Source organism: Lagopus muta, chromosome 10, assembly GCF_023343835.1.
Source record: "Lagopus muta isolate bLagMut1 chromosome 10, bLagMut1 primary, whole genome shotgun sequence".
Classification (NCBI taxonomy): Eukaryota; Metazoa; Chordata; class Aves; order Galliformes; family Phasianidae; genus Lagopus; species Lagopus muta.
The window spans coordinates 5,642,988-5,670,146 of record NC_064442.1 but is presented as its reverse complement, the minus strand read 5'-3'; positions in this window follow the sequence as shown (position 1 = coordinate 5,670,146).

Genomic DNA, 27,159 nt, shown 5'->3' with positions numbered 1-27,159 from the left:
GTAGGTCTGTGCCCACTGAACTTTGGGTAATCTGCTCCACTGCAAGAGGACCACTGTCTGCCCAGTGCACTGCATTGTGCATTCCCACACCTCCTGATGGGTTTTAAGTGGATTCTGCTCTGCACTTCGTTTTCTACACAAACTTTACTCCACCAGGATAATAATGAGGTTCAAGTAGGGAGAATTTTATATTAGTTGGTCAGGTGTCAGAGGAAGGAATAAATTCTTCTTCCATGCAAGAGGACGTCCAGCCACGTTGCAACGTGGGTCTTTGAAGCACTGTGATGGCTTTTTGTTAGGGAGAGAAACCTCTTCTTGGAATAACAGGAAATATTTCCGCAGTCCTTGCCATGTGTCCCAAAGTATGAATTGCCTCTAGCACATGGAGGGTGCTGAAAATAGCAGCATGCAGACCTTCTTGGGGGGAAAAAAAAGTTAAATAAGTGGACACATGGTAGGCACCGGGAGAGAGGCAGTGATGGAGCCCTTCCAGGGAAAACAACCCTCTGTTATGGGTCACGGAGTAAACACAGATGTCTTGAATTGCAAGTAGCCAGAGGAAGGAGAGCAGAGCCATCATGTGGGATGCAGAAGAGGGTTTGCCTTGTGGGCAGCCGTACTGCAATGTTGGCTGTGGTGTGGGGCAGCAGTCTGGTTTAGACATGAGCTCGGGGGATGGCAAGACAAAACCCCAGTGATTTAATAATTAATGATTTAATAATTTTTAAGCATGCATTTGGTGTTTCATTTTGAAACTCAGTTTGACTGTGTTCTTTCTGGAAAGGGAGCAAGAATAATCAGGGCTGCAAAGAGAATTGCTGTGCAATGAGAGGTGGAGTAGCTCAGCTCTCTGCAATGAAGAGGGACCTGGATGCTGACCTCACTCAGGCTGCAGGCAGTTGCAGGAGGAATAAATAGTAAATCTGGGCTTATTGCCATGAATAATATGATGTCTTTACATCCTGACCTAATTGTATTAATTCTTCATGGCAAATATCATATGGAAGTGGCTGATTAGTACCTAGCAATGAGACTGGTATTGGCCATCTGGTGCTCCTGGCTTGGAAGGAAAAAAAATTGAGATGAAATAAAACTGAAAACCATTATAAGAGTCTTTCAAATAATGAATTAGCTGGATTCATTAAATTCCAGTTCAAATTTGTCTCTACTGCTACTTGTTACTAGCCAGGGCACGAGGCGTTTGCATGGCTGTATCTAGGAGGACTGTGAGGATACTCCTTTTGCCTCCTCTCACATCTCCTTTTTGCAGCTTCTCTTTTTGCTTTCCCTTTTGTCATCACCCTTGTGTCCCTTTGCCCCTGCAGCTCACTTTACACCTAAGAGGCAGTGCCATGTCCTCCCTGGCTCTATTTCTGGGGTGCAGTCGGCATTCAATACTTGCAAGGAACAGAAAGGGGCAGTTACCCATTGAAAGCAATACCATAAATGAGCCCTGTTCCCTTGCTCTCAGATATGAGATGGAGCTGTCTGTCTTTATGTCTGGTTTTCTACATCCCTAATAAACTCTGGGTTTGCTTTTAATTTAGACCTTATTTTCTTTTCCCTCTAATAATTAATGATTCAGCCTGGTGGCTGCACGGAGCAAGAGTGCACTGTAACCAGGGCCTTTTGAACAGGCTTCTTATTAAGTGTGCGTGTTATGTAAACCCCGTAATGTTAAGGGCGAAGGCTTGGCGTTGGTTCTTTCCTTGGTTCCAGGATGGAATCTTTCCCTGGGTTTTTCTTCACCTAGGACTAACATTTCCCTTTAGTCTTCTACTGTAGGTACTGGGCTGCTTTGAGGAGATTATTTTGTGACTGTGGTTGCAGTATGATGGGTTTGGTCACCCCGAGGCTCCTCTGACTGCAGGTTCTGCTCCCCTGTATGGCACAGGGCTCTGACAGTCTTGCTACTGAGGGCTGACAGGCAGCTGTCAGGCTGGGGGGCTGCAGTGGGGGCTTTCCTGGGTATTTCACTTAAGCAAACAACCCTCAGGTGGGATCTCCTTCTTAGTGTTCATGAAATCAGTCTGGGTTTTGAACCATTGACCTGCAGGTCAAAGGCTTCCTGCCCTGCTCCATCCCCCAGAGAACAAAGCCTATTGTTAGCCACAGCTCAGGTACAGCTGCTCTGATGCCTGGCTTTCAGTAACTGTTTGCTTTTGGAGCCAAATATGCAGTTCCTCAGTGTCACCCCACTGTCGCATTTTGGCTTTTCACACCTTCTTTTCATTCCTTCAGGTTAAAAGAAGTGGGAGCTGACAAGCCATATAGCTTACAGCGGGCCAGCTCCTTTGTCCTTCAGCTTGTTACCGAACTGCCACTGGTGTGTTGCAGGTGTTCTACCCAATAGTGGATCTGCTCAGCTCACCATCTCCTGCAGCCCCTCTTGGACTGCATCTTACTGAATGCCCAACACCCACCTTTTCAATACACTGCCAACCTGTTTGATGCTTAGTTCTTATATATCAGCCTGGGACTTTGTGTGATGATGTGCCTGTGAGGCCAAACTTGTATGTTGTGCCATGTTTTCGGATGGGTGTTGTGATGTAGTGAGCACTGCTTCTTAGAGTGACTGTGCCCATTAGGGACAGGCATTCTGCCCTAGGATCACTCCTCTTCCTAGGGATAAGTGGCTCTCTGTTCTGTTATGGGGTCCTGATGATCATTACTAATCTAAAATAAAAGGCATCGTGCTTGAAAGAAAACCTTTACCAGCTGAATACGGGAAAGTTAAAATACACTGAGTGCTGATTGATGAGGACATGATATGTTATGATCCTTTTTTGGCTGTGGTATGTGGATGACTGATTGCCTTGTAAAGACAATGTGATTAATATGGAAGGTAAGCTATAATTAATAGTAGTGTTCCATGGGGTGGGAAGGGTGAATTCGGCTGGATACCTCTCCTTCCCCATCTGTAACAACACATCTGTGGCAATACAGCAGGTATTAGAAGTATACCTGGCACAGTGTGTAAGAAGTGCTACAAAGAGAGTTGCAAATAAATAAAACAAGCTTTTATCAGCTGAAAAAACAGGGGAAAATAGCAAGTGACATCAGCTGCAACTGACGGCACTGTGCAAATATGTGTAATTATGCAAGCAATTTGCTTAGCATTGATGGTATCAGTTGTGAGATAAAAAAACATCCTGGTGCACTGTGGGAAGGTCCATGTGAATCTCAACAGGGCCCACAACCCACCCCAGAGCCCTGTTCCGACCCTGCTATGTTTGCTCACTTGTTCCTGTGTTAGTAGGACCCAAATGTATTGTTTTCAAAATATTCTTGCTTCTCTCCAGTAGTTTTACTGCTACCAAATCTGTTCTGTGCCCCAGCACAGCAGTAGGTGGTTATTTAAAACAATACATTTCTCTTCTGTGCGGTTCCTTCTCAGAAGTCTCCGCTTGTTTGGGATTTAACTAGACTTCTGCATGCAAATTTAATGTGTCGTTATGGCATACTTAGGAATAATTAATATGAAAGGGTTACTTGGAAATTAGAGCGAGGGACAGATTTGTGAACTCAACCCCAGCAGTGCTTTTCCTTTAAATGCTGGAGCTGATGACAGGTTTGATGTGAGAGTGTCAAGTGACATTTACTAGCCAGGAGTATTTATATTTTGGATGTGTGTGGTGGGAGAGTGGTTTCTTTTTCTTTTTTTTTTTCCCTTCACTTTTTTCTGTTCCCAAATTTTGCAGCTGTGCTTTGATTTACACGAAGCAGACAAAGTTGTGAGTTTACAGCATTCCAGTTCCTTCCCTCATTAGGAACCTGGAATGGCCATTCCAGCAGTCCCATGGGGAAGGGGCTGCAATACCCTGAGTGCAGCATGAAGGCAGCTGAACTTATCTCATGAAATCTTGGCTAAAATGGGGCAAGTAGAGAACTGTCTGGTATGGCAAGGAGCTCTTTTTCTTTGTTTTGACTCATCATGGAAGGTTGGAATTACAAGGGGTGCTCTTTCACTGGCTGACTCCTTCACTGCCTTTCTGAAAGCACAGTTTGGGGGGGCGGAAATGGGGAAGCTGTAGATTCTCTTGGAAAAGCTTGGAGGGGATGGAAGCCTTGTTGTATCAGAATAAAATTGGCTTGTTATAGAGGAGGGGGGAAAAAAACACCCTTGGAACAGCTGGAGCAAATCCCCATCGCAGTCAGGATGTAGGGCCAGATGGTCAGGTCTGGTTTGACAATTATATATATTTTTTAATTTAAATGAAAACATGCTTTTGTTTGGGGGAAAGAAAATAATTGTTACCAATTCTGCTGCGAACAAACGTAATGAAAATGTAGTCCTTAATCTGAGAAGTTCACAGCCTACGAGTGTCTCGGGTATCATTGGGAGTATGGATCGAGGAGGGAGCAAATCAAGGATGGGAGGAATCCGCTCTTTTTTTCTCTGGCTTTTGGAGCCCAGCAGAAATACAGAGAAAAATTGCTGGTAGTTGATGTATCGACCTGTTTTCATTATAACTTTGGTGATTCTTTCAACTGAAAGAGAAGATATGATATGTCTTGATTAAATGAAATGTCATCCGAGTGTTGAATTAATTACGTAGAACATGGGCAAGGAGTTGGTATTGTATTAATTTGGCTGCTCTGGAGAACACATCAATAGGCTGTTTGCAAGTGATAACTTCATACTGTCATCTTCCTTTAAGGGATCTCACAGCTTTTTGCAAACATTGATATATTGAGCTTGGTAAAGGTAGCAAAGTATTAAAATCTCCCTTTCATACAAGACAGAATAGCACTAAGAAGGCTTTAAGGCGTTTGTTCTACAGTTCAAAGGTGAAAGGAGTTTGCACAAACTCCCATATGTAGGGCTGGTCCCTAAATCACAGGAATGTTAATGTTGGAAAAGACCATTAAGATCATCTAGTCCAGCCATTAGCCCACCCTGCCATGCCTGCTAACCGTGTTCCTCAAAACAAACCATTAAAAGCCTTTCTGGTGCCTCGTCCTACTGAGCTGCACCAAAAGGATGGTGAGAGAAGATCCAGTTCCTGTGGTTTTTAGTAATGGAGTTCTTAAACGAGTACCAAGTTGTGTCCCTGCTTGTGGCTCATTAAGAACTGGTCACAGCTGGGGGTTGGCAAAGATAAAGATTGCTTTTTCAAGCCCAGGCTGATTCACAAGTGAGTTGTCATGTAATGCTTTCTGGAGAAAGTCAATTGTAAATCAATAGGTTTGGATTTGAAAATGGCTTTTGGCAAATATGTTCTTTTTAATATACCTACGTTTGCTAAAGCAATACTAAAGGTGAGGTGTCAGGAAAGGTTAATCCGAGCCAATGTCTGAGCGGGGTCATGTTTTATTTGAGATGTCTTCAAGCTTGCTTTGAGCGTGTTCCTTGGACTTGCCACCACATTTAATAGGTCACCCAGGGCTTGAGGAAGGCTTGAATCTGAGACCTGTGACTTTGTACAAGTGCTCAAAACCTGCCTTTTTGAAAGACCCCATGGGAAGAGGTACAGTGATTGATCAGCCCACAGTGTTGCAGCCCCAAGTTAGCTTTTACTCAGGGCAAGACAGGATAATGGTGCAGGCTCACTGCCTGCTCAACACTTCACCTTCCCATAAAGATGGCTAGGGCAGATTCTGTTGTGTCGAAGCATGGAGCCCTCCCAGCCAGGTAGTGTATATAAATAGCAGGAATCGTTACTGGCAATCATTGCGTGAGATTTTATAGTGCAGACGTAGTTTTATGGTTATTATTTATTTTTATGGTTCACTGGATCAAGGCCCCTGTTTACTCCATAGCGCTCCAATGTCAACAATTATCAGGCAGTTGCTAATTGGGGCTGGATCAGAATCAGCAGCCTATCACTGAATATCTCTGTGGGTGACATTTCTGACACCTCCAGGATCGATGGCAACAAGCCCAATGATGCTGAGGAAGCCAGAAAGTTATCCCATTTCCCTATGCCCATTTCAAACGACGAGTCTGAAGGACTCAGAATGAGTCTTGATTTCCATCCTGATGAAAGCTAATGAAGCACGGAGGAACACAGTTAAGTCACAAGCAGTTGTTGTTTTTCTTTTTTTTTTTCTTTTTCATTAGTGGCTGGATGCAAGGGGGGGATGAAGGGTGGTTTTGGTGTTAGTGGCTGTATGACTGAACAGGATGTTGTTCTGGAGAATTAGACCCAGGGATAATGAGGATGCAGACAAGGGAAAAAGGAAGAATGAATTTTTCTATGCATTTCCACCGGGGCAAAACAAAAACGCTGCTCCCCACCTGCTCTACTAGTGACAGCCAGGCGTGTGCCGTGCCATCCTTGTTGTCCCCGTTGCCATCCAGTTGCTCTGGTGGCAGAGCTGCAAGCCCTGCAACAGCTGCAGCGTGGGAGGTTGGCTTCATTCAACCCGGCATCTTCTGCAGCTCGGGTGGCAGATCCGGGCAATGCTTCTGAGCTGTGCAAACAATTGACATATGTGCAGTGAGGACTGTTTGAAAATGTGCATTTGAAAGGTTTTAATTCTTGTGTGTTTTGTGTGTGTGTGTTCTTTTTTTTTTTTTTTTTTTTTTTTAAGAATAAGCCACTCTGCTCGCGTGCCGTGCGGGGAGGTTGCAAACTCCCCAGAACTGCTTCTCCCAGCCCTATATTTCACCTTCCTTTTGATTGTGCTGTCATTTTGAGACTTGAGATAATAGGCCATTATTCTCAGAATTGCTATTATATTTTATTAATAGGATGGGAGGTGGGATTTATTGTCACAAACTCGGTATGATTTGCAATCATTGCGCTCGCAGCTCTTGAAAAGGGCAAATCATTTAGCTGCCTCCTTTGATGGATGCGGGCTCTGATCTGTTCCTCCCTACTTATCCAGGTCTTCTCAGCATTTGCAGCCTATGGGATAGGCCCTGCTGAAGTCGTTGGCACGACCAGCTTGTCCCTGCACAGCGATGGGATGGAGGCTGAGGTTAGGGCTGATGGCAGGAGCCCAGCAGATCTGAGTTCTCCTCTCACATCTGCACGTGTGGGTGTGTACATGATTACAGAGCCCGAACAAGTCTGTTCCTGTTTGGAAGATCAGTGTCAAAAGTGTGTTTTGTAAGAGCTGGCCGGGCTCCTGTTTTCACATTACTAACTCAAAGCAGTTAGCTGCCTTTTTTGGGGGCCCTCTGCTTTCCCAAATCAGTGTGCAGCTTTGTCTTGTCCTTTATAAGGGCTGCAGGAGTTGGGAGGATGCAAATCGGGTCTGTTTTCACAAGGAACCTCTTGGTGGAGGTTAGTTTATCCCAGTGGGCTGGCCATGGTGTTATGGACAATGTGACCTGTGGTGGTAAGGAAAAATAACCTGCACTGGGGGATGGGGAGATGTAACTCGCTGAAAGACTCCTGGTGCTTACAAGATAGGAGCAAGTAGGGACATGCTGGATCTAGCTCTGTCTCTCCCTTTGTCTCTGTGCAAATCTCAGTTCCTCCAACCCTCCTGATGCTTGCAGCAAGGAGTTTGTTTTCTTTTCTCCTGAAGTGCTTGAACACCTGAGGCTGAAAATCCTGTTCTTGCCTCTGCCTCCCCCTTGTTCCTGTAGTGCTGTGCTTGCAAACATCTCCGGATGTCTGGGAGCAGCAAGGGGCTGGATGTGTTGGCAGGCTGCTGTGCTGCTGGGGATATTGCACTGGGTCCTGCCACCCCCTAGGGAGAGACCTGCTGGTCTGCCCCAGGTTCTTCTAGGGGGCATTTGTTGGACCCTGGAAACAAAGTTAGGACTGCTGCAGGGACACCATGCTGAGTATCGCCTTCATTCATTGTCTCTGGGGAGTTAGAATCTTAGAACCACTACAGTTGGAAAAGACCACTAAGGTCACCCAGTCCAACCATCCACCAACCCCCACCATGTCTACTGGCCACATTCCTCAGTGCCACATCCCCATGGTTCTTGGTCACTTCCAGGGACAGTGATTCTACCACCTCCCTGGGAAGCCTGTGCCACTGCATCACTGCTCTCTGAAGAAGAAATTTGCTGTAATATCAAACCTGAACTTCCCCTGGCACAGCTTGGTGCCTTTACCTCTTGTCCTATCGTTGTTACCTGGGAGCTGAGGCCAACCTCTACCTTGCCATAACCTCTTTTCATGCAGTTTTTCATGCAGTGATCAGGTCTCCCCTGAGCTCCTCTTCTCCAGTCTGACTCGGTTCCCTCAGCTGCTCCCCATCAAACTTGTGCCCAGACCCCTTACAGCTTTGTTGTCCTCTGGATGTGGCCCAGTGCCTCCATGTCTTTTTTGTACCTCCAGCATTTGTGAGTTTGAGCACTGAAAAATATCCTCTGGGACATTTAAAACATTACCTTAGAGCTGGAGATGGGGTGAAATTGTCCTCTTTTAAAGTAACGTTTCACATCATGCAGCTGGGGCTGCCGTGAAGCTGGCTTTGTGAACCTCATGGTGGAAATGGGCAGGCTGGGGTGGTAGCCTGCCTCCATCAGCATGAGGAGGTGGAGAGGGGATGGAGAGCATGCTTTGCTTTGTCAGCGTGTAAACTATCCCTCTGTTTTTGGGTTGTAACATCTGGGATGTGGGGGGCAAACAGCAAGAGTGGCCCTCAGGGGAAATGAGACACCTGTGGTGTTCAGTTGCTAGCCATTGCCTGGCTGTTTTCGCTTTCACATATTTCTGCCTGTCAAGCCCAGAAAAATGGTATTTAATTTGGAGATAGGCTGCACAGATGGAATAAATATATGCATACCAATGGCTTTGGTTAGGTTTAGGTATTTGTTGAGGGGGCAAAAACGCTTCGGTGTTCTTGGATGAGGGTCTTGCATTTTATGCAAAGGAGGAATTTAGCTTCATAGCTGCCTATTAAAGTTGTACCAGCTGTCTCGTTAAACCTGCTCGTATCCTGGGTGATCTGTTGCAATCTGAGTGTTTGTCAGTCTGAAAGAGGATGCTGAGATCTGGCCTATGGGAACTGGAGCACAGGAGCTGCCTCTTACCCATAGGTAAAGGAGCTGGAAGGTGCTTGCCCTGGCACCTCTGCCATCAGTCAGCATTGACAAACTGATATCCTGTGTGGAAGGACACAAAGATCTTTCTGGAAAGAAATGCTCCCAGATATTCTTATTGACAGAGGTGGAAATAGAAATGGGGATTATTGACTCCCTGCTCAGTCTGTAACCGGCAGGTTCAACAGCTGAAAGAAATCAATTGGGAAGTCAGTGGGTGCTTCATGGTATTTTAGCACTACGCTTCCAATATTTCTAACCGTGCTCTATTAGGACTCACGCTCCGGAAAATCCCATACCAGCACTGCAGTCTGGTGTTTCCAATTGCAGAGCTGTTAATAACTTGCTGAAGGTTAGGACAGGGGCTTCAAATGTGAGGAGCTGCATTCAGGACCTGGGTTTGCATGTTTGGTTTTTACTACCTACTTCTGCAAGAAGTAGAATGCAGCTATCGTGTTGAGCGCTGCTATTCATTAATCCGAGCTCTTTGGCGTAGTTTCTTTTGTTATAAATCAGTCATTAAGTTAATTCTGTGTCTGATTCATATAAATTTTTTCCCCAATTTGTAGGGTTTTTTTGAAATCCAGTTCTTGCACAGCTTCTTTTCTCTGGTTATTGAGTTATTAAGGTCCTATCGCTTCTGGGAACAGGGTTCAAAAGATCTTTGGGGAGAACAGGTTTGCATCCTGAACTTGGAAGCAAGTGCTACAGGCCCCATTTGCCAACAAGGAACCACAACGCTAATTATTTTTGTTGCTTATTTAACTCTTGATGGGTGCCATGAGCCAATTAAAATCACCACTGTTACTTAAGAGTGGGCATGAAACCTAAATGAGGAAGCAGGAGAGGTAAGTGACAGTGCCTTGTGTAGGAGGTTCTGCTGTTGTGATGGGCAAGAAAATTAAAGTCAACTTGGAAGCTCACTTCTGTTAGAAAGAAATAAAAATAAAAAAGAAGCAGAGATGATGATCTCAGGCCTCCATCAGTGGAGATTTAAGATGGTAAATAGTGTAAAATCATGTAATAACTCTTACAGCTCATTTGTAATGATACTGGATGGATGAAGCAAGCCATGAAGAAGAACATCCACATATGTGGGACAAAATGCACTAGAAAAATTACAGTTTGGGCTTTAAAATAAAAAATCAACATCTTTCAAATGGCTCTTGAGAAAATTTTCTTTAACTGTGGGAAATTGGCATAATGATGTAAAGTCAGCCTGGAAAGCTGCACAGCACTTGTGGGTTCGAACAGTGAAATTAGAAGTAACGTATATGCTGAGCTATGAGACAGATATTGCCTTAATGAAAGGCATAGCAGTGACACTGCGTGAACTTAGTGTTTAGCCAGTGACGTCTGCACTTCACGAGAGCCCATGGGAGGCAATTAGGAGGGCTGCAGAAGGAGGGAATAATTTTACCTGTCAGCTTTGTAAGTGGGCAGCTTTTTGTGCGTGCGTATGTACGTGTATTTGTATGTGCATGAAATAACCAGAAAGTAATGAGATGGAGAGGCTCGGTGGGGTCTGTCAAGGCTGTGGTTGGAGGTGGGGAAGCAGCTATTTTCAAACCCACAAGATTTATTTGTGGAACTGGTGCAGAGGTGGGGGGTGAAGGTAGCAGACTTTAGCCTTCAGGGCTTTCATCTGCTTTAAATTCAGGTTGTTTTTTTTTTTTTTTTAATGGTTATTTGTGAGTGTGAGCAGGTAGGTTACCACATATGTCTTACGGATGACTTCATTACATTTGTATTTAAAATTTGTTCTCTGGTTATTACTTCTTTCCATGTTTTTCAGAAAGTGACTGAGGAGTGGTAGATGGAGGAGGCTCCAAACTCACTGCATGCAGCTCATGGGTCTCAGGTTAATTTAGGTCAGCTGACATGCAACGCTGGATGAAGAATGCTGTCATTCTGTCCAGAGTTAAGCCAGCAAGTGGAAGCCTTCTTTTCACAGAATTGTTAAGGTTGGAAGGATCTCTAAGATCACCTGGTCCAACTGTCAACCCATCACCACTGTTTTTGGAGTGAAGGTCAAATGGTGCCAAGCTGGTGCCAGCAGCTGTGCACAAGTTGTCCAGGAGCGTGCAAACACCAGTACTGAGCCTCTGATTCTTTGCCTCCACTGGTTTTGGAAGATACGGATCTGCACCATAGCAATCTCATAGGATCGCCTCCAGAGCAATGAGGGAGAGCAAGAGAACACTGAAATGCCAACTCTAAAGAAACATCTCTGGACCTTGGCTCTGTTGCTCCGAAGCAGAGATGGATCCAGGTGTCCAGGTGTTCTGTCACTCATCAAGGTACCTGCTCTGCCAGAAGTCATTGGCCCATGTCTGTGGGCAAAGCGAATACACAGCAGAACAGCTGGGAACCCATCTCAAAGCAGTGCTTTGAGCTAAAACACTTGTGTGACTCACAGGCAGTTATCTTTGGTGGAATATGAATGAACCAGAGCTCAAAATCTTGGCTTGAACCAAGGGCAGAGGTAGAAGATGCCTCATTTAGCCTGAGGAATGCTTTTGACAGACACATTGCTGCCACATGGCTTGGCTGGGAAAAGAAGTTGTACCTCTCTAGTGAATGGAAAGATTTCACCGAAATCCTGCTGTAGCAACACCACGTTGTCTCTTGATTGCTTGTAGTCCAGCAATGAGGAAGAAACTCATAGCTCATTCAAACTTGCTAATGGAAAAAATCACACTTAAGTCTATCTCATGTTCTTGTGTGAGTCACAGCAATGTTTGGTGCTTATCCTTGAGTGGAAAGGTTCTGGTGGGGAGGAGCTGCGGTGTTATTTTTCCAAAGGGCTGATTATTTAGCTCTGCCCAATTTGGGAAGTGGGGCTATCACTGTCTCGCTGTTATCACCCTTTCAGCAAGGCAGATAGCAGCCAGCACATTACTCACCACTACCCCATGGCTATCTGTTTTCTGATTACGTGTTACAAGAAGTGGCAGCCAAAGCCGCGAAGCCTCTTCAGCACTGGCTGAAGCCACCTCCTATGGGCTGTGATGCTCTTGTCCTGTCACCTGCCCTGGAGGCTGTGAGCCTTGGTGACTCCGCTCTGTTGGCACTCAATTAGCCACTTCTGGGAATTAACTTGTGGGGAGGCTATAAGCTGTTCTGCAGATAAGTTCTCTAACTTGCCAAAACTGCAGTAATGAGGGAACTTCTTTATAGTTAGAAAAAAAGCAGCTCTCAACCTGTTGCTTCCTTCTTCCTGACAGCTGGCTCTGAGGCACCACGAAGGTATTTAACCTCTTACTGCCACTTTGAAGCTCTGCACAGGGTTTCAGTGGCTGCACGGGAAATTCTTACAGCTGCAAAACAGCGCTAAGATGGGGCCATTCAGTACAGAGAAGCCACCAACTTCTTGCTGCAAATTCATGATGCAGAGTGGACTGCAGACCAGCTTGCCTTGCGCTCATCTGGGTTTGCTCCACTGTGTGCTCATATGTGTTAGAGTTGTGGGTCTGCATAAGCAGCTGATGTTCCTGTTTTTGGAAGCATTTGCTCTTTTGGTGCTGGATTGAACCGAAGATCGTGTTCTTGACATGTTCTTTCAGGATTAAAACGAAAGTTTCTGGAAGATAGGCTAGGAGCTTTCTCTATAGTTCTGCAGAATGCCCTGAACTCCTAGCAGAGGTAAGCTTCAGTGGGGTGATGGGAGAAGATGGTGTGAGAAAGCACCTGTCATTTCCTCTAGGCATGACAGAGAGGTTTTAGGATTGCACATAGGACTCTCCTATTCCATGCTGCTGGGCCTGCTGGGGATGTGATGAATGCAAAAAACACAGCCTGCACAGAAGCTCTTAGATTATTTTTTTTTAAAGTAGGGTTCCTGCTTTAACTTGCAAAGACATGGAGGTGAGAAAGCTTGAAGAGCTATTAATGCCACCAGGTTGGTTTGGTAGGAGCGGAGGCAGAAGGTTGCGCTTGTTCAATGTAGTGCTTGGCACAGTGCTTTGTGTGATCACCCTTGAGTCTGTCCCACTGCTAAATGTCCCTTTACTGGTACAGTTTGTGTGGACTTGTATAGAGGAGAATGGGAACAGAAAGCAAGCGGTGTTCATTCACAGCTGTCAAGGAGGATGGAAGATTGACAATTTTTGTCTCACGAAAGGGTAAGTGATGCTGAACTCTCCTTAGACCGATTCCAGTTGAACACAAAGCATTTTAACCTCTTAATCCTCACTTCTGAATTATAGCTCAGACATTCAAGGTTGTGTGGCTTTTTGGAATTTCTCCTCCGTGTGTGACCCTGGTCCCAGACAAATAGTAGGGCAGCTCTGACCATCACTCAGTGCATGCTGAGTGCTGAGCAGAAGTGCTCATCCTGTGATCTCCTGGCTTGTTTGCCTCCGTCTGACCCTGAGGGGAATTCATGGGAATCCTCACTGGGAAAGAAGCAAACCTGAAGTGACTATAGATGTAAAATGTCATTTCCCACTGTGACACGAGGAATCTAAACCTGATTTTTATCTTGCCCTTCTAAGGAGACCTCCTCATCAAATGCTGGAAAGCTCCTCCATGTTTCCCAGTGTGCAGACCCCAATGACTGGTATCAATAGCGGTGACACGTACGAATGCACTATTTCCCTTTTGGCCTTGTTTGCATTATTTTTGGTTTTCATGTTTGGGCTTTGGTGTAAAAGCCAGCAGAGAGCCTCTCATTTAGTCAAGGCCATTTCAGCATTCATTGCAGATGAGCATGGTGCTCCAGGGAGCCAGTTGTATACTGGGCTTTGCCAGTGATTCATTTCTGGACGCTGCCTGAGCGATTCCCTCTGGGCCTCAGTTTCCTGTTCTGTAGAATGGAGATAATACCCGTTTATGGCCCAGGGCTGCTTTGAAGCCTTTACAAAGTTAGCGAGTGTGTGTTTGGATGAAAGTTGGGTTTTTTCTTTTCTTTTCTTTTTTTTTTTTTTTTTTTGCAAAGCAGATTCAAAACAAGAAGTGCAGCTTTCATTCAGGAGCTTGTATGAAGTGATCAGGATGCAGAATTCCGGCCCAGGATGAATGTGTCTGTGCTGAGCACTGAAACAATCATCATGTAACTCTTCTAAAAGCACCCACTGTTGGTGCCCATGGCAGGGTTGGCCGCTATTCATTCTTTTTTTGTTTATTTTATGTAAATCCTTTTTTCCTTGTCATTGAAAGCACAAACAAAAAAAAAAAAGGGGGGGGGGAGGAAGAGGGGGAAGACAAAAAATAGAGAATTTTGTTCTGTAAGCCCCATAAAATCGATTCATCCCAACGAAGGTTTTAACGGTGCCAACCCTCTGCTCGAGCCTAAAAGAAATTCTCCTCTTTCTCCCGACTGTCACATGGTGGGGGAAGATGTGAAAGCAGAAATGAAAGAGGTGCAGACTTGTCCCCTCGCTTTTCTTGCCTGGTTCCCTTTATGTGTGCTCTCCCACCCCCTCCACCTCCCTCCCTCCCGCTCTGCCTCAGTTCCCATTGAAATGTCAAATGCAGCAGTTGTCTGCGAGTGAAAGAGGGGTTCCCTGGTGGGAACGGGCTGCCCTTCTAACCTGGAGGCCTCGGCTCTTCTCTTCTCCCTTTTTGGTGTTTCCCATTCCCACTTTCTCAGCAGATGTTGTGTGGCTGTAAAGGAATGAGTTTCTTTTCACCTGGCCATGTGAATGGGCTGGCACCGAAACACGCGCTCATTCTCTCAGGCTCTGGCAACAGCTTACACAGAAAGAGATTGTTTCTAAGAGCTGTCTTTTTTCATGCTTTCTTCCCTTTTTTCTTCCCCTTTTTTTTGTTTTTAAGAAGGAGATAGGGAGGGGAAAAAAAAAAAAAAAAAGGCGGAGAGAGAAACTGGCTGTATTTTAAGCTTCCTCCTTGGGTGCCAAAGGAGCCCTTAGAGTTTTGTTTCTACCACTTTTGTTCCTTTTATAGCTGGGATTCAAGCCGCGGGCTTTCAGCTCCCCTTTGTCTTAGCCCCGCTTTTCCCAAGCAGTTGACATGAGAATTGTATGGCAGGATGGAGGTTCAGCCAGGAGCACTGCCTCTGCTTTAGTCCGGGGCTGAAGTTTTCAACTCTCTCAGCAGCTGACTTGTGCAAGTTAGCGAGTGTGTGACATTTCATGTGCTTTCTGCAGGAAAAAGATTTACTTTCAGAAGAGTCCTGCCCGAAAATATGTGGCAGTGTGGTGCAGAAATGCTCAAACTATCTTTGTGGTGTTTTCTTTTTTTGTCACTCCTCTAGTTGAGATAGCAGAAGCAAACTTCAAGTCAGTGAAATAGAGGTTGGGGAGTTTTCCTGCTTTGTCCTTTCTCCCGTTTTTGCCTTCCTGGTGTTGCTAGGTGCCCTCTGCTCTTTATCATTTCATTGTGAATTTAGGCTTGGTCAACTGAAGAGCAGCAGAGAGGTACCAAGGAGAGATGCTCCTGATGGCTTTGTGCAGCCTGTGTTTGGCCAAGTCTCTGCTCAGAGCTCATTACACTGAGGCTTGGTGGATATTCAGGAGCAAATGACAACACCTGGGATCAGGAATCGTTTGGTCTCATCCCACCCTGATGAGACAAACGCACGTGCTGAGCCTGAAAAATGGACTTGTCATTTACTGATTTAATGAGTAAATAATGAACCATTCTGAAAATACTGCTGGGATATTATGCCAGTGCTTCTCTCTGAGTATTTACACACACTTTAACTCCAGTTGTTTTTTGTTGTGTGTGCGTGTGGTTTTTTAAAAATCTGAAGTTTATTTTTACAGTGGTGCTTGGAAGGCAGTAAATAATCCGCAAGGAATTAACAGACAAAAGTCGCTGGCTCTGCTCCACCCTATTGAAGGCAAAGGCAGAACTCCCATTTACTTCAGTGGAAGTAAGAAGTAGGGCCTGTGAGTGTGAAAGATTAATCGCTTTTATGATCAGGATATCTTTGCGAGTGTTGGTCTTTGTCCTTTATCTGACTGAGGTCATAAACAAATCACGAGCATCTTCTCAGGTGGAATGCAGACCTGTGAAAACAAAACTTCTACATCTGAAAGCTTTTGGTAGGTTTTGTTTTTGATAATATTTTGGAAAGCTGAGCTCGGCGTGTTGGAGATGTTGAACTGACTCTTCATCCATCCTTCATGTGTGCAGCATTTCACTTCTCCGTTTGTACGAAGCGCCATTTTTGGAGATGTGGGACTGGAGGAGTCTCAAGCTGAACCTCCTGCCTGGAGAAATGAGCACAACACACATCCTCGACAAAAGCAAACGAGGAGGAGGTGGCTCATGCCTAGTAAGGAATGCTGCACGTGTGGTGCTAGTGGTTAGGAAGCATTTTTCTTTGTTCTGGTGCAGCCAGTGATGTTATTCGTGCAAGTAATAGGATGATATAACTAACTCAGAGGTATAGTTTTTATTTAGTTCTGTCAATGGGCCCTAAGTGACCTCATGAAGGAAGCAAATACCACTGTCTCGAGTTTTAGATGGGAACCTGAGGCTCTACTGCATGGCCAAATACATAAGGACAGGGTTCAGCCTTTTCCTAAGTCCTATCCAGCATCTTATCCTCTGCCTTATGAAAGCTTTATCCCTAAAATGTGTCTTGAGAGAAGGACTCTGTATTGTAGTTTTCCTATTGATTCCTTTCCTGGAGTTTATGCCTTTTGGAGGAGATGGGGCATTGCTAATTGCTTCAGCTGTTCTTGACTGTTACAGGGCACTTGAGCAGAACTGTGCGGCCCGAGCGTTTGTACTTTGTGAAGTAACCCTTCATCCCTGCAGAATGGAAGGATTAACAAGTTTAGCCTCCTTGATTCATCTTGAATTATTCTCTACACCATCTTAGTCTGTGGTGCAGCGTAGCTGAAAGTAAGGCAGAGCTGCCACCAGATTAGCTCAAGATGAGTGCCACAGAAATGAAGTGCTATTGTCGTTCTTCAAGCAGTGACACTGACCGAAATAAAGGACATCTGGGTAGGAAATAACCGCCTGCTATCCATGGTGTACCCCAGCTTGCCATGAATGCTGGCTGTGCTAGGCAACCAGCAAAGGGAGATGCAGGCAGCTGTAAGCCAGGCCAAAAAGGGAGAGAAAGAAAAGACCAACCCTGAGAAAGAAGGGTGGTTCTTCCTTGCTATGCTCTGAGCTGGAAGTCTTTTTATTCTCATCTTTTGTTGGGCTTTCCCCTTTCCTTTTCATGCCCCAGCAGTGGGTCTGGGTGCAGGGGAGCATTGAGTAGTCATGTTCCACCCCTCCTGTGGGTTGTGGGGGCTGTGGTTTGGGAATTCTATACAGCTGTGTGTGTGGGATCAGACTGCAATGCTGTTTGTGACCCATGGAAGGGAGGGTGACACCCATGGCTCCCTGAAGGATGTGGGTCTGAGTCTGGGTGTTGCCAGAACTATAGATTCACCTATGGGTGAGCAGCTAGCCACAGCATGCAAGCCTTTTTGAGGCAGCTGGTGGCTGATGTGGTTCCACTCAGTGCTTAGTCTCCGTTCATTTTTTCCAGTCTGATGCTTTGAAGAAGGCAGTGGTGGGTAGAAAGATGCCAAACAGCTTGCTCAAGGTTTGAGGAGAAGCCTGTGGCAGAGGGGAGTGGATGGGCAGTGGAACTGCAGCATTGGCCCTGAGACTGTGACAAAATGGGACTGCGAAGCGAGAGCAGGGTGCTCTCCCTTTGGTGATGATCTCACCTCTCAAATGTCTTTTTTGCTGTTTCTTTTTCCTTTGTTTCCATGTGCTTCCTGAAGAGAGGCTGCCCTGTTAGAAAGGCTTTGTTTCACTGCTTCCTTTATCATAATATGTGCATTTGTGGGCAATCAGTTCTCAAAATACGTATCAAAACTCTGAATTTGAATAATCATTGTTTCTCTCAGGTGCCTTCCATCTTTAAGCACCAGAGCAGTGCTACCCCACGGAGATTGGGGCGCTGGCAGCACCCCAGGGCTCTCCTGTCCTTTGGCACAGGTTGAGTCTGAATGTAGGGAGGGCTGCCAGCAGGGCCAGCTGTAGCTAAAGAAGCAGCCTCCAGAGGGAGAGAAGGCTTTCTCTCTCTCAGGCTTTTACAACCAGTGCTCAAAGTGAAATGCATTTAGAGAAGAAAAGGCTGGGCTTTCTGGCTGTACACGACCCAGCCTTGCAAATCTGCTCAGTAGCTTCACTGCCTTTGATGCTCCGTTTTGGTTTGATCTTTCCCTTTGCTTCTGCTGCTGGCTGGGAACTATAGAGGTGTGCCTGGGATGAGGAATCTCACCTAAATGGATGCAGGTCTGAGGATCTTTTTTGGTCAGAGATGCATCTTTCCCACGTTCAATAGGGCAAACATGCAATAGAAAACAAATGGAAAACTTTCTACTTCCAACAAGGAGCTGGCTCGTTAAAGACAATGAGAGCTTTGCAGCAGCAGCCCTAGAAACAGCACTGAAAGTTATCCCAAACATGTAAATGAAGCGAGCTCCAGCGATGGGAGGCCAAGCCACCATGAACCCACTGCATCGTGCTATTAATACAAAGAGGGGCCTCAATTAATTAAACTCTTACAGGGTGACGCAAAAGCATCACAAGAAATTTGCGGTGCACGTAAAGACAAAGCGTGTTGCACCATATCTAATTGCCAGAATAATTATTTTCTGCTATGCAAATTATCATGAACAAATTCACTGCAGCTCATTTGTGTGTATTTAATTATCATCAAGAGCTGGGGTTGAGGGACTAGATTTAATATGTTGGTAATGAAATAGCAAGAATTTGTGCGTGTGTGTGTGTATGTTTGCAGAGAACTCGTTATTTTACCACAGCTGGATTTGTTTATTTTAAATAAATCGTTATGGCAGATACAGTTTTGCATGTTTGCTCATTTGCCGATTTATCATAAAAACTGTGGTTTCAGTTATATGGGTGGTTTCTATCAAACACATATGATCCCTCTTGCTTGCAAGCGCCATGTTTCTGTTTTAAGGAGGAGCTCAGCTTGAAAAGAAGATGAGTTTGCATGCAAATCAAGAGTGGAGAAGTGGGAGGATTTGGGACAGCCATCATTGAGAAGAAAGCCTGGATGGATGTAGGTTTTGTGCTGGACTTTAAGTCTTTGTGCTTTCAGGATGAGTTTTAATTCCAGCCTCACCCATTTGTACACCAAAATGGCTCTTGGTTTGTATTTTTGTGTTGGCATGTGTAACGATTCTATGATCATAACAAAAAGCAATAAAAGTGGATGTGGGATGCAAGATAACTCTTCTGACTTTTATGTGGGTCTTTCCCACTTAAGATGCAGGTTTTCTGGGCTAGTGCTGAACTGAAGATAATGAGATATCAATTAAACCCTCAAGTTACAAGAAAATATTAAATTTGGGAAGAAAATGACACTTAGTCGTAATTGTTTGCTTCCCTTGGTTTAGAAGCAATAGCCTGGATGCATTTGGCTTCCACCTGATGCCTAACCATTCCATGTGGTCACTGCTCCAAAAAGAAGGGGAGAGGTTCCCAAACTGCCTGGATCACATCATGCTCCAGAGGTGCCAGGTAACTTAATGTAACTAGCAGTACTAGCCATAACCACAAAACAGCAAATATAAGCACTTGGTTTCCTCTTGTGGATTTGAATAGGAGATGTAAGCATAACAAAGAAGGGGTAAGGAAAGGACACAAAGGTATCAGTGTAGGACAGGACAGCTTCTGGTGACATCACCTGAGCCCCGAGGGTGCCCACAGAACCATTATGTGCTCTGTCTCTATGCTGGTTTGCATATAATTGATGGTTCCTCCGAGGTTCTGCCTCCCCCTCCTCTGCGGGACGCCCTCTTCTATGTTAGTTTATTTTTTAAATAATTAACAGACTTTGTGACTGCCTGTCTATGCGTCCCCTTGGAATTCCTCTCCAGCTACTCTCATCCATCCCCACAGCTCCTCCCTCTCCTCTGCAGTGTTCTTTTCCTCTCGCTGCATCTTAAAGCGTTGCCTTTTGTTTTGACTTTGCTGTGCAACACAATCTCTGGGCGCTTTTTTTGAACAGGATTCCCTATTGCTGTTTGTTGGAGGCTGTAATTTTCTTTTTCCTAGCAGCTACTACTCCTAGCAAAGATTTTTGGTCTGAATAATTACTGTGGGTCAGTGTATCATGTGAGAGACTTCAGCTGTTACTGATAGTGAAGACAAGAGTCTGCTCTTATGAGTCTCCCTATGAATCCACCTTGCTATGGTGTGAGCAATAGAGAAGCCTTAGCACTTTTTTGCCACTGGGAAAATCAGCTATGGGTTGGGCTGGTTTCCCTTCTGCTGCCATGTTGGCTTTTTCCTAGAGCCAAGTCCTGCTAGCAGTAGAACTGCTGGAGGCATTTGCTCCATGTTTTGTGCTCTCTATAAATGCTCAGTTGGAAGTGGTAATCTGTGCAAAATCCCTGACTCCTGGGGAAATGCTGGTTCTTTGGTCTGGATTTGGGAGTGAGAAATGCTATAGGACTGTGCTTGTTTGGTTGAATGGGGCCCTGAGCAATCTCATCTGGCGTCTGTTGGAGTGGTTGGCAACCCTGCCCCTATGGCAGGGGTGTTGGAACTGGACAATCTCTGAGATTCATTCCAACCCAAGCCATTCTATGATTGTTTCATCTCATCTGGACCTCCTGTCATTGTCAATGAAAGATTTAATCTGTTTGTTTCTCTTTCACCCATTTGAGGACCATCTACCTATTCTAAAAACTTTACAAGTGACCTTGCTTCCCATCTTTACTTGCCTTGGCTTGCTGCTTTCCAGACTACAGTCTTAATTGACACACAGCTTGTGGCATAGCTCGAGGCAATGCCAATAATGCACATATTCATGGCATGGCAGGCCCCCTCCCTCAGCTACCATCACTCAAAGCATACATCAGACAAGCTGCTGGCTTTGATGTGGCTCCTGGGTTTCCTCAAGAGAGGAATATTTGGAATCCCATTGGCACTGTTCCTTGTGCCAGACATCGCAGCAATATATATCATATAATGGCTTAGGTTGGAGGGGGTCCTTAAAGATCATCTAGTTTCAACCTGCCTGCCATGGGCAGGGTTGCCAACCACTAGATCAAGGTAGAAAGGGCCCAGCAGCCATTGGGAGGAATATTTTGCAGTTCCTCAGCAGATAGGGCTCTGTTGGAATAATCAAGAGCACTGTGGGCTTCGCAGTGATGGGTGCTATGGAAATGTTAATGATTAGGGCTGGGGATAGTGATGGGAGCCATCTGAGGCACCTGTCAGAGGATGTTAGCCCTGCAATTAGGAGGAGGGAAGGGAAGTCACAGCAAGAGTGATGCTGTGGCAGGGAGGGCTTTTGTGTCAGCACGCAAAGCTTTTATTCTCTGCAGGGCTGCTGGGATTTGCTCTGGTCTCCTCCCAGACAAATTAACTGAGAACAACACCTGCTCCTTTAATATTGACCAGGCTAATGATAGGCTAACTGCTGCAGACCTGCACTTTCCTTCTCTCCCCTTAATGACGCATATGCGGGCTGTGAGCTCCCTTCTCTTTCCTCTTGCCCCCCAGCCCACCTTTTCCCATGGTGGGTGAGATCCTCACCCCAAAACCACCACTGGAGATCAGAACAGTTGAAAGGTTTAGAACACCTCCCCCTCCCAAAAAAAAGAAAAAAAACCCCACACACAAAAAAAACCACCATAAAAAAAAAAAAACCAAAAAACAAAAAACAAAAAGCAAGCTGGCAAGAGGTGAAGGGTATGTAATTGCTATTCCTTCTGCAGCCTGCTAAAGCTGCATGTTTTAACCATCTGAGGACAGCAGGGAATTTTCCCTTCCAAGAGAGTCAAATGTGGGGGTTTCATTTTATTTCTTTTCAGGAGGGGTGTGGGGAAAAAAGAAGTGGACTTGGTTTTCATTGGGATTAACTAAAGCTCCTTCCACTTTTATGTTGGCAACATGAGGTTTCATCAGACCTCTGATCCTGCGCTGAATAAAAATATAGCATTACCGTCAAACTGTAAAACGGAGGGCTTGAACTTAACTGGATTAAAGTGCATTCGAGACAGCATTCTTTGTTTAATGGAGCAATGGTGTGGGGCTGCCATGCCTGAGCATCCTGCATCCCTGCTGGAGCATCCAGGGGGTCCTGTTCTCTGCTGCTGGCTGGGCAGCCCCCTGCTGAATTTTCTTATGGAATATTTGTCTTGATGCTCCAGTGCTCCCTCGCTGCAATTCTGTGGATTTCTTCTTGACAAAGCACTGCTGACAACAGGCTCGCTAATCAGTAGGGTGCACCTCATCTTCATGGAGATGTATGCGTGTGCTTTAATTGCAAATAAATGCACTGAGCCATATTTACCTATCGTTTAGTTTCCCATATGAATAAACACGGATTTGGCTGCTTGTCCTCATCCTCCATGCATGCTGCTACTGCTTTCACAGCCTGTTTGCCACCATTGGCTCTTTGCTTGCTGCTCGGATGCTTTCCTTGCTAGATTTTGCAAGGTTCCCCCTCTTCCCTGGGATGGAGGCATGTTCTACCTGGCATGCTGATGGCCCAATGTAGTGAGGGTTCGATGCTATGTTTTACAATGGAGCCCAAGACCTAGGAGAACCCATTTGTGCCACGTTGTGTGCTGTGCCTCTGTCTCGATGAGCACTTGGAGATATCCCCATACGTCCAGTAATGAGCACGGGCTAATTGCCTAGGCAGATAGAAAAATAGATAGGTAATTTGTAGCTATTTAATTTTACATTAGGCAGAGGGATGTTAGGGGCAGAGGCTAATGTTGTTGGCATTTCTTTTCAGGGTTGTTAACCAGATATGCTGCCTCTGGGGCATAACAATACCTCCCTCGGTAGTGCTCTCTAATACTTTTATTACGTTCTTATTAATTTAGTGATGGCCCAAAGTCTGTGAGGCACCTTCCAAGGCATGATCCCTGCCCTGAGGACCTTACAGACTAATTCCAAGGCATGATACAACTGGGGATTACTCAGTGAGGGCAAGGGCCTAATGGAGTATGAAATGGCTTCTATTAGATAAACGGGTAAGAGTGAACTCTTCAGTGGAAGAGTTAATCACATGGCTCCGTATAGGCACGTGGGCTAAGTGTCACCTTGGGGCAGCAGTGTGGCTGGGGTCACTCCAAGCAGGGAGCATGGTAGGAGGCTGTCCGTCACCTTGCACCTTGTTGGAGCAAAAGCAGAGCATGGTGGGTATATTTCAGAATGAAATCCCAGAATGGTGCCTTTTTGCCTTGGGTTTCAGCTCTCTGCAAGCCACAAAGTGTAGGTGCCAAAGAGAGGAGAGGCCCGGAGAGGAGCGGGGGCTGCAAGAGGGCTTTGCTCAAGGGTGGCCTCAGCACCTGTCCTCGTCGTTTGAAGCCTGGAAGCTGCCCAGCACGGGGACAGATGGGGCTGCTGGGCAGCGACAGCTGGGGGGGCAGAGGGCAGAAGGGATGAAAGCGAGCTGGGCAGCCCTCCCCTCTCTGCCGGGGAACATTTGGTGTCCATGTGGCATCTGGCAGCAGTACTTGCTTCTCTGGCATTTCCTCTGGTGAAAGGAAGAGCAGAGCAATTTGCTCCCAGGAGGCTGCTTTGCTCAGCTACAAGGCAGCAGCCGCGTCCTGCCCCAGCTCTTTGGCTTGGTGCTGCAGCACAGACCCCAAATTGCCCCCAAACCAGGAACCCCCACTCAGGTACATGTTCTCTGCCTGAATTTATTCCCTTTTTTTTTTTTTTGCCTTCAAACTGCTGAGAGACAAACAGTTGCATCGCTTACTTTAACAATGAGTTGCTCCAGCAACTGGACATTGGGTTTAGTGTGGCTGGCTGCATCTTCTTGACATCATTGTTTGATTTTTCAGTTGCTGGAGCAACAGATTGCTGGGAAGGACCAGCGAGGCCGAGGTTTCTCTCTCTTTCTTCCTCCACATTGCTTTTCTTTAGGCCCAGAGCATCAGAGTCGGTTTGCCTTTCACTGAAGACACACACTGTTAACATATGATGGGAAGATGTCAGACAGAATTAGAAGAAATGGAGGTTAGGTCAAAGGCTTGTTACAATGGGAGAATTCCTGCAAAACTGGAGAGAAAAAAAAAAAAGGAGAGAATGAATGAGCCATTATATTTTGCCAGATCAGAGGGTGGGGGATGATGTGGCTCCAACACGCTCAGTGTCAGCCATTTGCTATGTGGCATTTTTCTATTGGAGGTTCTGAACCCAAAGATTTTCCCAAACCGGAGACACAGCTGGGATGTAAAATGCCATCAGGTTTTGCTGTTTAAGTCAATGCCATAATGCAACTCCTTGATTTCCTCTTAATACTTCATGCATGTGTTGTCCTTCTGAAATTTTATCTTTCTGAGCTCCGTTTTCCTGGGAGGGGAAATACAAGAAGAAATTAAAAGTTAACTTTGACAACAAAATGAGAGAAATAATTAAAAAAGAAAAAAAGAGAGAGGAAAAAAGCCCCTTGATGTCAAGATAATGGAAACTGTCCTTAAAAGCTACTTAAAAATATAAGCTGTTCTTGTTCTGAGAATTCCTCCTAATGTATCTGACTGCCCAGCTCATTCCAGGCTGTTATATTATATATAATACAAGTGCAACCTTTTTCACAATGAAGTTATGGTTTCAGTGTTACACCCTCAATGCCCACAAAATACACAGACTTCAAATTAACAAATACACATGCCTGAGAGTCTACACAACGTCAGCCACAAATATGCATGCAGGAATGCTGGTTGCTAGAGCTTGGAGTCAGCTATTAGTGAACATTTGTAGGGTGTTCAGATAATTTGTTCTTAAATGCCACACACGTACCACATGGTTCTGATGTGGTTTGGGGAGCCATAAAATGGGATTTCAAACTGGTTCTGTCCCTACTCTTAAACCCATAGCTCAATTAGGGCTCAAATGCGTCTCAGCCTTAGGGCTGCTGTCCCGGCTATGGGATATTGCAACTCGCTGGGTTTTGTGGAGGCTGAAAGGCATGGATGCAGCTGCTTATTAATGAATAGGTGCACGTGCCAGCCTGCAGTGAAATGTACTTGAAATAACCTATCCTATATGCTTCTGTGAAGATGATGGCTCCGATGATTTAGCTATTTCAGTTCCAACTTGAATTATTCATGTATTTGAAAACACTCATGAATTATTTGTGTTTTCACTAAATATATAATTTAAGACCCCAAATCCTTCCGATGGAATATACAAATGAGATTTAGTTAATTCTGTTGCTTGAAGCTGCTGCCCCTAGCTGCAGGTTTATGGGTGTGCCATGGCACAAGGAGGTCTGTACCTACGTCTGTGCCAGCCCTGATTTGGCAAGAAAGTAGCTCTAACTCAGCTTGTTTGCTTCTCAGTGCTGACATTTTGAGAATGGTGACTGTTGTGCATGAATGCATTTAGGATTTGGAGCCTACTTTTGTGGCCTCTGTTCCATGAGGTGTTGCATCTGGATGTAAGGTGCCTGGCCGCAGATGGTCCCTGCAGCGCAGGCACAAACTCACAGGCTGGTTCCAATGCATTCAATCCTTTTGGAGACATAACTTTATCCTGGCAGTCCCTATGCAGAGTCCAGTCCCGTCCGTCATCCTCAGGCTGACATAATGTGGGCAACCAGCTTACAAGTGGAGCACATCGCGTCACGTGCTCGTGTTAATTCAACAAAAATGTGTTTGTGCTCCATCCAGATCAAATTCGTCCTGCCATGAAATCTGGGAGTGCAGATGCGATATTAATAGACGTGGAGGCACAGCCTCAGCCTCCTCTCCTCCCCAAACATCTGCAGCTGAGGGGGCTGCTGCTGGGAGGAGGCATCCTGTAGGGACAGCCGTTCTGCTCTCGTTTAACTGCGAGAGCTCCCCAGCACTTGCATTCATTTTGAAGAAAGTACTTTGGCATAACTGACAGAAAATCTGGTCCCTGTACCTCAAGGGATTTGTTCCTTCCAGGGGAAGTTGAGTAGTTGCACACTAATAAAGCATCTTAATGTAGGATGTCGTTTGTCTTTTTTCTTTTTGTTTCTTTTTTTCCCCTCATATCCCTCTCATTGCAGCAGAACTACCTCTATAGATCATCTACAGTGTATGAAACATTTGATTATTATTTGTACGTAATACACTGTAGATGATCTATAGAGGTACATTTATCTATATATAGATGTTTATGTAAAATTTACTCGTAGTTTTCCATCAGGTTCCCTGTTCTTTTTCGTAGAATCATAGGCACATTAAGACTGGAGAAGACCACTAAGGTCACCCAGTCCAACCCCCACCGTGCCCACTGACCACATCCCTCAGTGCCACATCCCCATGTCCCTTGAATGCCTCCATGGACGGTGACTCCACCACCTCCCTGGCAGCCTGTCTCAATGTCTCACCTCTTGTACTGTCTGGAAATCTTTCCCTTACATGCCTTTTGACCCAAGAGCTGAGATCTCCCTCTCTCTATGAGCTGATTAATGCACTTTCATGTTGTTGAAGGCACTGACTTCTTACAGTCGTTGCTTGGTGCGTTGTGTGCATGTGAGTGTGCGTGTGTGTGTTCAACAAAAGCCTTTTCTCTCTTCATCTCTGTACTCTGGGACTGAGGCCAAGTTGTGATTGTAATAATGTAATCTCTTCTCAATACTTGAAGTGATGTGAAAAAAAAAGAAAAAAAGAGATTCTGAAAATGAAATAGATTAATCTATAGAGCTAGAGGGGGGAATCATGCATTTTAATTAGCTCCTGAAAGCAATTTTCCTTAAAGTAGTACATCCAGGTGTGTAAAAGTATTCTCCTGCTTTGAGAGTCTCTCTTGTCTTTCTGGAGTCCTTGGAAAAGAAGGTGACAAGTGACAGGTTCGCTTGAGATGCTCACATTGAAGGGATTGAGCGTAGGGCAGCTCAATGGGACCTGAATTTTCCCAGGCTGCAGTGGGCCTGGAGAAGTCTTTGATTCCTTGGTAGATGTTTATGGACTGGTTGTACGTGTCTGAGCTGTCACAACACAAATCTCCCATTTGGGAATGCTGGAGGCTCTTCAGCCTCTTGCAGCCCAGATCTGCAAAGGACACAGGATTTCATTCACCTCGCTCTGGATTTTATGCCCCAGTTAGGCAGACTGAAATTTCTTGAACTTCTTTTTCAATCAGTCACTTTGGCACCATTATGGCTTGGGCCTTTCTTTTCTGAAGTCTGTTTTAATTCTTTACCTTTGTATTTTAGCAGCAAGTTGCCTTGAATTTACAGTTCCTGTTGAATTCCTCTAAGAATAGCACCTAGGTTTCCTACACTGCAGCTGCAAACAAGGTTT